This window comes from Miniopterus schreibersii (genome assembly GCF_964146895.1).
Source record: "Miniopterus schreibersii genome assembly, chromosome: 2".
Classification (NCBI taxonomy): Eukaryota; Metazoa; Chordata; class Mammalia; order Chiroptera; family Miniopteridae; genus Miniopterus; species Miniopterus schreibersii.
Genome location: NC_138102.1, coordinates 30,192,354 through 30,205,044, shown reverse-complemented (window position 1 = coordinate 30,205,044; position 12,691 = coordinate 30,192,354).

Genomic DNA, 12,691 nt, shown 5'->3' with positions numbered 1-12,691 from the left:
ATTCTTCTAAGCCTCTGTTTAATCTTAAACACACATGTACACACGCTCATATAAACCGCCCTTTTTAGCAAATGTGTCACAAAGCTTTGTTTCCAACTATAGAGGAAAATAAGACATCTATCACGTTGTTTTTCTCCTACTTAAAAGCTTTTCCATTAGGCATTTGCACAGGGTGAAACCAGATGGGAGAGCTGAGCTACAAGGAAGGCAGCTCCACAAAGCTAAAAGTGCCCAGCAAGGATTTCTACATAAGTGGTCGCTCCATAAAGTTTCTGATTCTGTCCAGAAATCTTCAACTCAGATAATAAGAATTGGGTTGAGGGACAATTTGAATACACTTTTCTACAGAGTCAAAAGCATATAATTGAAGATTGAACTTGAGCTATATAGCTTAATGTATTGTTTCTGCATTGTTCTATTTTAATAGCTCCATATGGAGACAATAACGCGACAAGACAAATAGTCTGTTGTTAGTTTCAATGCTTCTCTCTGATCCCCATTCATTCTCTCTTGTCAGGTTACCAATCCCATCCCCAAATTTTTCTCTCAACTTGAACAAATACATTTTTCATTTATACCTAACTGGCAGTCTGATTGAAAATAGCAAAGCTATTACTAAAAACTTTTCATAGGTAGCTTTTCTTTTGAAGAGAAGAGGAAATATTGACTCAACTGGGTTAGGAAGATACAGCATTTAGTTACCTCTACGTGATACTTTTTATTTACTCCTCAGGATCCATTTTAATTTTATTTTTATTTTGCAGACAAGTATGTTTCTTTGGCTTCATGTGAACTTTGCTGCTGTCTTTTGGTTTCTTAAAATGAAAGCTGTTTTCCCCTCATTTTATGAAGGAAAGTTTGTGATTTTCAGATATTGTGAGACATTTTGAAAAAGAAAGAATTCAAAATATTTAAGAGAAATGCATTCATTGCAGTAATTGATCTGATTATGACACTTCCTTGTCATCATCAAGACTGTTTCTAATTTTTGCTTTTCTTCATTAATTCAGTATGCAAAATTGCTCAATTCATAGTTTCAGTTCCTGAGATAATGCTAGATGTGAAGAAGGTGATTCTGGAGTGACTAAGGATTAAAACATACCTAAGCCCTTCAACAATCCAGAGAGTACATCAAGGGTCACGGCCATCCAATGTAACTGTGAAGTTCTTGAGTCAAAAAGTTTAGAAAGGAAGTAAAAAATTGGCTCTCTCATGCTGTGCAGAGCTCTGCTTCACCATTGGACATAGGTGGTTCCATCCCAACTTCAGAATTCCTGAGAAAGAGTCACTGCAGTTTCTTTGGTTGCCTTTGTTCCCCTCGTTGTCTCTCTTGGTGGCTCATAGATTGTTAACAAAGATGCCACTGTCACTATCAGGATTTAGAGTTTTTCCTAGTGTAAAAGAGAATGATTCCTTTATTGTTTCTTTAGGGTTCCCACATAATCAAGGGCCAGAATTTTTGACACTACCCTAAGGATTATAGGCAACTTGCCCCACACACTCTTCCTGAGCTCAGTGGATAACGCCATAGGATCATTTGAGAATTCTTGACTCTTTTCTCTCCAATTAACATCAAAATCAACCAAAATCCTCTCTACTTACCCTTCTAAGTGGCTTTTTAATCTTGTCACTCATCCCCATCTCTATTCTTGCTGCCTTTGGCTAAATCCATGACACTATTACCTCTTTCTTGATCTCAGTGGACTCACTTGACTGGCTTCCAGTCCCAGAACTCTTTTTTGGCTCTCCTTTTTCCTAAGGATAAAGTCCAAACCCTATAACATGTGTGAATGGCCCTCTACATGTGGTTCAAACCTCCTCTCTACCTATAAAGCTGGAGTCACACTCTTCCCATGGACCTCCATAGCACCCAGCTCTCCTCCACTGTAAAAACAAGCTCTTTGTATTGTCCCTGCTCACTTACCTACAGCTCCCACCAAATTCTGTGAGGACAAAAAATGCCTTATTTACTGGTGTATTCCCAGGGTCAAGCTTGTTACCCAGTCCATAGTAAATACTCAGAAACCTTCTAATGACTGGTAGAAAAAAATGGTTATTTTAAGCTGAGGGTGAGGAGGGTGGCTTCAAGGATGATCTGGAACTTTGTGCACAATACATTTCATCATCATTTACTAAGTTTAAATGATACTTGCCTGGACAAGTATAATTTTTTACCTGGTTCCCTGTCCTCCTGATATTCCATTCCATGAATAACAATGGAATTCCATTGTTATTAATTCCTTGGGACAGCATGCTCTAAGGATGTAGGCTTGGCATGACTCCTTTCTCCAAAAGGAAACTCACACAGAATGATATCCATACCAGATTGAAGCATTGCTGAAACACGGGGAAAACAGAGCCTTGCACCTCACACGATTGAAGCTAGAATCTTCCTTGAATTTACAATTTATGTGACTCAATAATGTTCCTTACTTTATAAAGATCTTCTCCCAGACCTGGAGATGGTGGAATGTTGAGGTGTCAATGAAAGCTTTCTGGAGGAAGTGATTGGTCGAGTTGAATGGTGAAGGAAAAGCAGAGGTTGGTTAACGCCTCATAGTGTTTGGGGGGTGGGGACAGAGAGCTGATGCCCCTTGCAGATGGAATATTATGTGTGAAGTATGATGTGATCTAGAAACCAAAGGACATTAGTGTAAGGAGGTAATGGTGAGACATGAAGACAGAGAAAACAGCCGAGAGGTTATACAGGGCCTTGTAAGTCACTTTAAGGAGTTTTAGTCTGTACGTTTAAATAACGAGGAGCAGCTGAGGAATTTTAAGCAGAGAGGGCAAAGTCATATTTATGCTTTAGAAAGATAAATCTAGAAAACTGAATGAAAATGGGCAAGAAGAGAGGTTGGGAAAGCAGTTAGGACACTTAGGATTCTGGATCAAGGTAGTGAGGGGGGAGTTGAGAGACACTTAAGAAACAGAATAGGTGTGACTTCTTGATTAGATGGTGGGGGTAGAGAGATAAATAGCGAAGATTCAATGGGCCGCATTGGTTTCTGGCAAGGGCAGCTGAGTTAATAGTTATATTATTCACTGAGATATAACAAGTTTCATATTGAGATTTGTTGAATTCTAAGTGCTAGTAGGCTATCCAAGTAGAGCTGTCCATTGGGAAGTTGGCTTAATAATGGTCTGACGTTTGGGTGCTCTTTGGCTGGAGATTTGGATTAGATAGTCATTGGCAGAGATAGAGTTATTAAAATTCTTGGAATGAAAGACAAACCAGTGAGAGGATGTGGACTGGGAAAAGACTTTAGGACAGAAACTTGAAAGATTCCAACATTCAAGAGTCTGGCAGAAGGAGAGTTACTGCAAAGGAGATTAAGAAGGAGCAGTCAAAGAAAGAAGGAAAACTAGGAATGGTTTTGGGGACAGGGAGGTGGAGTGGGTATGAAAACCTTCAGAAGAGGGAGTGGCCAACTACACCAGTGATGCCAAAGTACAGAACAGAGATTTTTGTGAAAATGATTTCAGCAGAGAAATCAAGTTGAAAGGCAGATTTCCACGGACTGAAGACTAAGTAGAAGATGAGGAAGATGACTAGACAAATACAGACAATACTTAGAGAAAGTGTGTCTGTGAAAAAATATGAATTTTCTGGGGAAGGAGAAGATTTTGAGGTTAGGTCTACTTCCCTTCCTCTCTCAATGTGAATGAGTTACTTTTTTTTTTTAATCCTCACCTGAGGATATTTTATCCATTGCTTTTCAGAAAGAGTGGAAGGGAGGGAGGGAGGGGGAAAGAGAGAGAAAGAGAGAGAGAGAGAAATGAGAGAGACACATCGATTGGTTGCCTACCACACACACACCTGCAGCCAGGGCTAAGGATTAAGCCTGCAACTGAAGTATGTGCCCTTGGCTGGAATCAAACCCGGGACCCTTCAACCTGTGGGCCAACGCTCTGACCACTGAGCAAAACCAGCTAGGGCATGAATTACATTTTTTGAACGTAGCTGGTATGGACCAGAATAGATAATAGTGCTGAAAATGGTAGAGAGAGCGCAGGGCCAGTTGTACATCACACAGGTGCCTGGGGAAGGGGCACCCTGGGAGTAAGATTCAGCCTTGGTGTAGCACCAAGAGGTATAATCCAGAGGAAGTGATGCCTTTTCATAATTCTTTTCACAAAGATGCACAGAGGTGTCTTAGATGCTAGCAGAGCCATAGTGAAGGGGAGCAGCATTTAGTAACTGACTGAATGAGACCTTGAAGACATGGAATGGAATGAAGTCCCTAGGAAGTAGCACCCATCTTACAGAGACTGGACAAGAGAGGAAAGGATGGGTGCCCTGTATGTCAGTTGTCTGGCTCAGTGGTGAGACGTTGGGAGAGTTAATCTCCATGTCAATAATTTTCTCTGTGAAAAAGGAAGAGAGGTTATCTATTGAGAGGATGGGTAAGAGGAAGTTTGTGGAAAGTTGCAAAGTTTGAAACAGCCTCTGTGGTGAATTGGAGAAAGGAGCAGAGAATCAGAATTGCCAGATTCTTAGTGCCATTCAACGTCAGTGGTTCCCTACATGGTTTTCCCGTGAAACATGGCATCGGCAGGAAGAATGTTGTTTTTTAAATTAAACATGTTTGAAATGTTTGTTGAACCTGTTCAGTGAGTTGGTTGTATATGGCCGCATTGTCACAAATTCTTCGCTGGTTTCATCCGTCCTCTTATCTCTGCTTCACAAGCTGAGACAGCCCCGGGCAGCAGCGCCTGGTCCTGAGAAGTCAGCTCTCTTCCTGTTTACCTCTGCAGTTCGCCGCTGCTCTAGCTTCTAGGGAGATACAATGAGTCCTGGGAAAATACCAGGAAACTGGGAATGTGAAAACAAGAAGGTTGGGAGACTTGAGAACTCTGACTGATGGATTCTGAGAAAGTGAGAATGCTAGGAGTTCAAGGAAGGGCTCAGGAGCCTCAAGGGAAGTCCTCAAAAGGACACCTTGAAAGGATCTGGCCAGTGTAGGGTAACTAGGACTTTATAGCTTGATGACTTCCGATAGCTCCTTGCCTCAGGTTATGAGTCGTCTATTTTTTTTTTTTTTTTAAGATGATAGCAAATGTATGGGCAGACAATCCCCAATCAAGCTTCCGACCCCTCATTAATTTGTAATAGAGTCAATTGTTGTCACTAAATATAAAACGATTTGCCTGCACTTAGAAAGGAATTGGCTCAGTACACCGCGTGACCGCACGGCATTTGTCTATCCCACTTCCCCCAGGCTGTCTCTTCTTTTAAAACCTTCACAGTGACAGGCATAAAGTGAGTGCACAGCGAGCAAAACTCCCACCTCTCCCAAGCAGTCCATGTACGTCCCCGGTTTAGGTTTAGCGGTTCGCTTTCTTTCATGGCCCATCTTATCCCTCCCCCTACCTCTTCACCATTTAAAAGAAGCAAACATATTCATAGGTTTCAAGCTATTCCTGTATCCGGAACAATATATTCTTAAGCACTACATGTATCCAAGATTTGTCTTGATGTGGTCCATTTATTTTAATTTGGGACTGTCAGCAGGGGAAAAAAAGAAGTAATTAAACTTGTGACTGGCACGGAAAAACATTTTAAGTCCTAACGCTGCAGCCTGATCCCCACTAGTTTCACTATATTTCTTCTACTTGTCAGATCAAAGTCTCAACTCCTAAAACTCAGCCATGCTTTGATTAATTACTTCATACAATGAATTTGCAAATTATAGTTCTACGTGATTTATGTCATTTTTAGCTTCAATCAGATTTGGGGGAGGGGTTACTCTATTCACTGAGCCAGTCAGCCTTCACCTTGGAGAAAGCATGCTTTTGAAACTGCATTACAGTGCTTTGTGCTTAGCAGAGAGTTATATATAAGGGTTTTCAATAATAGGTTGCATCTCAACTAGAATGTAGAAAAGCCTGTTATTCTATTTGGAAATCAGATTTGAAAAAACAGATTTTCTTTCTACTATCTCCAAGTTCTTTGAGCTGCACTTCACCCTCTTTTTCTCACATGCCCCCGCTTTTCTTCCTTACCTGAATAATTCATCTATGAAATAGAGAGCATAGCTTTTAGGCTTCTGCCCTCCCACCCCCCACTCCTTTCTTCCAATTTCCTGTTGAGATAAACAAAGCTACATTTATTTGACATTATTAATTTTTCCCCTCCAAAATGAAAAACAGGCATTGATTTGGACAATTTGCAGTCCTTTTTAAAATTAAAGGTATTTTAATTTTTTTCCTACCATCTACTATCCTTTTATATTTATTTTTTTTACAGTGATTGGATGGAATGCCTCTCAGAAAAAGTTTGCCACAGCTTGTGGTGTGTCCTTTTGAATACTAGACAGAAAAAGGCCCCTCCTACTTCTCCAGCCCAGGGCTTTCATTGAAACTGGAAGAAAAAAAAAAAAAATCTCCTGTTTGTCACCTGAATCCTTACTCTTGGGAATGTGGTTTCAGGTAGGGGTGACAGCCTCTTGGCCCCCGTGCTCTGAAAATATTTACTTAGTAGGGACTGTGCTGATATCCCAAACAGTCTGGGGTCTTGGTTTCTAGAGAGGTGGGGGATTTCATGGAGCAGGCGGTTGCATTGAAAACTGGTGACTAGGTAAAGTAGGAATGGAAAAAAAACACATCCTAAAAATAAAGCTCTTTTAAGAAATTGTCAACTGTTAGCCAAGCAGATTCAGCTCACATTTACAACTCACAAAGGTACATATTTATAAACAGAAAAAACCAAGGAGCTTGGGTCTCAAAATAAATATGTCAGCACAAGTAGTTTTGCATTCCTTTAAAAGAAATACTCAGAACTGTGATATAAAGATCATAAATATTAATATTTTCCCTTTTATTCAAAATTATATTCATGACAGAATTGTTATCCATGAGGCCAAAAGAGAATAATCTTGCCAAAAATATTAAATAAAATCTTTTTTATTGTGAAAGTGATATTAACCATAATACAGCTGATAAAGAAAATAGTGGAACAGTCATCTATGATTCCATCTCCATTATAAAACTACTCCTAGTTTTTTGAGTCCCTTTCTTTTCAGGCACTTTTTCTTAAATGCAGATTAACTTGTACCTTATAATCAGCGTTTAAATATATTTTTGTGTATTATTTATTTTCCATTAGATCATAAACATTTTTATATTACTTTTTGTCCACATAGTATTTCTCTAAGCTAATACACTATATTTTACCTGACCATTTCACTCTTTTGGGATATTTAATTTTTTAAGAAATTTGATATTGTAAACAATACTAGAATGAACAATATGGGGCATGCAAGTATTTTAGGTTACTTTTTTAGGCTATATTCTCATAAGTGCATTTCCTGGGTCAAAGTTCTTTGGTTATAGCTACTGCCAAATTATGTTCCAGTTAAAGAGTTTCATTAATTCATAATGTCAAGAACAATAGGTGAAATACCAATCTTACCACATTTTGACTGATATTTTATTATAACTTTAAAAACTGATTTACTTATTTAGTGGTGAAATGCTTTTCTTTAATCTTTATGTCTGATCGTTTGTGAGGGTATAGATGTTTCCTCTGTTACTTATTGGTTGTAGGTCTACCTTCCTGAATTACCTACTCATGATCTTTCTCATTTAGCTGTTCATTTCCAGATGTCTTTTATTCAGCACCTCTCTTCCCAACTCAAATGATTAATTCTCCACCCTCATCTTACTGACATACTTGATCATTCCTCTTTCTTGAAACATTTTCTTCATTTGGCTTCTCTCACACCACCCTCTCTTGTTTTCTCCTCTTACTGGCCCCTGCTCTGTCTCTTTTTTGGGTGTCAATTCCTCTATTGCATCTTGAAAATTTGGGGTTTCTTTGTTCTGCACACTCTTCTCACTTGCCACCCTCTTGCCAGATGATCTCATCCGTCCCCATGGCTATAAATACAATTCATGCATAGATGACATATATTCAGCCAAATCTCTCCTCTGACTCATATTTCTAATTATCTGCGACATGTCTTTAAGCATCTCAAAGTTAACATATCCGAGGCTGAACTCCTAATTTCCCCCCGATCTGTGCCTGTCCATCTCCCCGTCTTAGTAATGGCACCACCCACCTGGTTGCTCCAGTGGGGACTTTTGGGGTCCTCTTGAACTCCTTTTCCTTTCTGCGTATTCAGCAGGCCCTGCAACCCTGCCTTTGAATTTGTCTATTTCCTGCCATTGTCACTGACACCTCCAAAGTTCAGGCCATTGTCTTTTTGGCAAGCTTCCTCTCAACTCCTCATTCTATTGGTCACTATGCAGATAGAAAGCTGTTTTAAAAACAATGTTAGGTTGTGTGTCTCCCCGGCTTATCCTTCAAAAGCTTTCCCTTACACTAGAAATAAAATCTAAATGCCTTGATCCGACGCACCAAACCAGGTACGATTACCCTGCCTGCTGTAGCACCCTCCATTCTTGCCTCCTTACCTTTCCCTGCGCAGCCCTACCTACCTCCTTGCCCTTCCTCAGGCATGCCAAGCATGGTCCTGAAGCAGGGACTTAGCTGTTCTGGATCGTGTGTTCCCCGAGGCCTCACCTGGATCTTAGTGTTGCTTTAATGCCACCTTCTCAGAGAGAAGTTTCCACACTTCCTTATCTAAAGTATTTCCTCATCCTTTTAATTTCTAAAATAACAGTTGTTTCCTTGGTAACACTCATCACAGTTTGTACCATTCATCACTTTGCTGGGTTTTTAATTGTCTCCCCCTCTGAACTGTAAGCTCCATGGGGCAAGGATCATGTCTATGTTATTTCTTTGCCAGTAGAGAGTCCCTGAAAGATCAGGATGGTTGGACTGGGGTTTGGGAAGATCATTTGGCAGAAGCCTGGAGAGCGAATTCCAGTAGTACAAACTTGGCAACCAAGCGACCCAGTTACGTAGCTATTGAAACCTTGAGGCTAGAGATGATGAGAGTCTACACTAAGGAGATAAGATATCTAATATAATAAGTACGATGCTGCATGCAAACACAGAAAGAGTCCATTCAAGTCACGTCCACCCAACCCTGCTTTGCAAAAGCATTTGCAGTGGACTGATGGAGACAGAAGATGCATTACTTAAGGTTGCAGACAGAATGTGAGAGAGCTGAGGCAAGCAGGTGTTGAAGTCTTTTGGGTGCTTTCTGTGAAGGAAAGGAGAGAGAAGGTGGGAAGAAGAGGGAAGTGTAGGATGGATTTCAACTTTAAAGGAAGCAGCTTGAGCACATGCTCTTAGTCTGTAGGGGGCACAGATGGAATGGAGAGGGACAAGTTGGACATAGAGGAAAGAAAGGCCCATAACAAACAAGCCCAGTTCGTTTGGATGACGGGTGGAGTGCAGGTCAGGAAGAGGGTGTCAGTCTTGAACAGGACAATGGATACACTTCTTTTTCTTTGAAACTGAAGCAACGAGATGGTGGTGGGTGCAGCAATAGCTTAAGTTGGCGGTATTGTCATTAGTGTTTCCTTTATTCTTCCAGTTTTGGTGAAAGCTCCTTGAGGATGGGACGTGATTTTATCTTTTATTGGCACCTTCCCAGATGCAAACCTCATTGCTGAGGACAGAGCAGTCCATACATCGTAGGTTACTCTGCGAAGTGGGGTTTTAATCCTGTGAAGTACATTCACACCGACTTGCGCAAACTCTAAAAACCACTTATGAGCCACATGCCTCACGTCTTTAGCGCAGAGCCAGCCTCCCTGATCAGTATTTGTCAGGCCATTCCTGAGCCGTTGTTCTCAGCATTCCACAGCTGGACAGCATTATGTGCTTCACTGTCTCAAAACATTTCTCCAGCCCGCTGGGCCTTCTTTTCAGTAGGAATAGGCTTGCCCTCCTTTTGGCTCATTTATTGAAGTAGGAAGAGCTACAGCCTATAATGGGGACTGGCGGCTTTATTTTTCTCACACCAATGACAATGATGTGCCACCATGGCCACCAAGACATTTCTACATCTTTTCTATGCATTCCTTTCAGTTTTGTGAGCACAGAAAACGTGCAGGAAAGCAGGGGAGGGCCATGATCCAGCCAGGAGAGCGAAAGCCTCCTGTGTCTTCATAAGGAACTGTGCAAATGAGTCCAGGTTCTAAAAGGGTAGTCAGGCCACAGGTGTGTTACTATAAGTGGACGTGATCACCTGTGGTAGCATGCTACCTTCGGGGCTCTCAATCCTGATGGTTATTAGCTACCTCTCATTTGACACTTATTAACACAAAAAATAGAGAGCAGCTCAGTCTACCTCTCTCTCTGTGCTTCTTTTGCTCTAGCTTCCTGTTGAAAAGGAGGATTTTGTTCCCACTGTGAAAGTCATTTTATCTAGGTCCCATCTACTGAATTGTGTGGTGGCTTCTAGTTCATCCTGATGGGATATCATTACTGGCTGAACAGGCTCAGGCAAGACATGGCAGCTTCAGGAAGAAAGATTCTTTAAGTGATGAATTTCAGCAAAACATAAGAGTGTGTGTGTGTGTGCATGTGTGTGTGTGTGTGTACACTGAAGCCTTCACTGTGCAGGTATCTTGCGCGTCAGCTGATACGCAAACATAGGGGTCCTTTGGAGGGGGTAGCATGCCTCCTAAAGTCTGAAGCATCAACAAATCTCATAATTTATAGCAAGTGGAATTAATGAGCAGCTTGAGAATGCAGTGGCTGAATCACGTATGCTAATTGGCTTACATTTATAACTTGCATCAATATGTTCAAAGTTGTTTGGAAATGTGATCCAATGACATAGATTCTTCTTCTAGACTTTGGAAAATATCTGCATTGGTTTACTTACCTTTTAGCACTAATATGACATCAACAAGCAGGTATGAATACTGTACCTGAAAGTGGCCCATAAGCCTAAAGCACAGCAGGCAGATATTTCACCAAGGGTCTTGGCATGGTGAATGCCACTTCTGCCTACCCGCATTGTGAGTCAGGCCCCTGGATTTGGGGCTATGATAGCATTTCGTTGGTCTCAGAATTAGGGAGGATCTTTCAGCATAGTGATCTGACCGGTGTCCGAATGACTGTTGCCTTCCTACACTCCTGGTCAACCAGCATGTTGGAACACTCCCTTTTACATCTATTGTAATTTACGGATATTATACGAAATAAAGTTAGCCTAAGGATAATAATTGTTAATGTTTTGCTTATTTCCCTCCAATATCTTAATTGCATATATACAACATGGGAAATATATAGTGTAGAGTTCTAGCTTTTTTTCACATAATATTACACCACAGGCATATGTCCTACTCATGAAGAGGATGCCAATGCCTCCGGCTGCTGTAGTCCACTGAACCAATTTACCAATAATGTATTTATTTACTCTCCTGATGTTTTCCATGAACAGTGTTTATATTTCACTACTGTAAATAATATTGTTACAGATGTGCTTGTAACTGAATGTACCCATCTCTATTTCCTTAAGATAAATTCTGAGAAGTGGAATCAGTTTTAGTGTCGTAATGCATATTCATTTAATACTTCTAGGAAGGATGTACCAAATTATAGACCTAACATGCTTCTCTTGCTAAACAAGTTTATCATCATTATTATTATAAAAATTTTTTTAAAACCTTTTGTTAATTTGATAGGAACTAAATGATGCCCCATTGTTTGAAACTATAAATCTACTCTTACAAGTGAGAGCAATCATTTGTCATCATCCACTTGAAAATTTTCTGATTCATTTATTGATGCTCATTGTTTCTTCTTTTTCAGTCATTCTCCACCTTCACTGCACATTAGAATCATCTGGGGGGCTTTTAATATAGATACTAATGCCTGACTCCTCCCCAGTGATTCTTTAAGCTCCCAGGTAATTCTGTAGCCAGAGTTGAAATCCACTGATCTAGACTCTTCTAATAATAACCTGCTCTCTTGTTATATTTTTTTCTGTTTACTTTTTTAGAAATTTACAGGGTTTTTTTTTAAGTCCAAGCATGGGTTCTAGAGACCTTAAGGCATGTACTCAGCAGCCAGACTTTCAGGGTTAAAAACCTGCCTTTGTCCTTTCTGAGCAAAGGCATCTTGAGCAAGTCATGTTATTTCTCATAGCCTCAGTTTTCTCTGCTGTCAAGTGGGTTAATTTGTGGTATATCTCATCCTTTGTTAGAAAGATTAAATCAGTTGGTGTATGTAAAGCGCATGCAACAGTATCTAGTACACAGCAAGCAAAAGTAGAAACATTCTTTTCTTTTATCATTTTTTCATAGTTTTATTCTAGGAAATTATTTTTCTACACTAAGAGCATGTGAATATTGATGTATGTTCTCTCCTAAGTTTTTTGGTGTTTTTTTTTTCTTTCTCGTTGCCTCTGAAATCTCGGTTTCACTGAGTCACTCATTTTCACTGGGATAAGTTGATGTAGAAGGAAGGAACAAATCCATCAGGCTCTGACGGCCTAATGTACAATTTCCCTTAATCCGAATTCCACCTAAACCACTTATTTCTGATTTTAGGATACCAGTAAAATTTGTTTTCTGATATTATCTCTCAAGTTTCAACACCCATGTAAAATGACTTTAATGTGTACTTTGCTGTATTTTGAAAGCATGTCCTCTGCTTGCCTTGGGCCTCATCAATCCATGTTCGTCCACACACCCCTCTAGATCTCAAAGACAGACCAACTGTCGAGAGGCTGCAAATTGCTTTCCAAATACCGAATGATGACAGGTTCAACATACCTCTGCAAAAATCAAAGGGAAACAATATTATCGCAGTCACATGAGT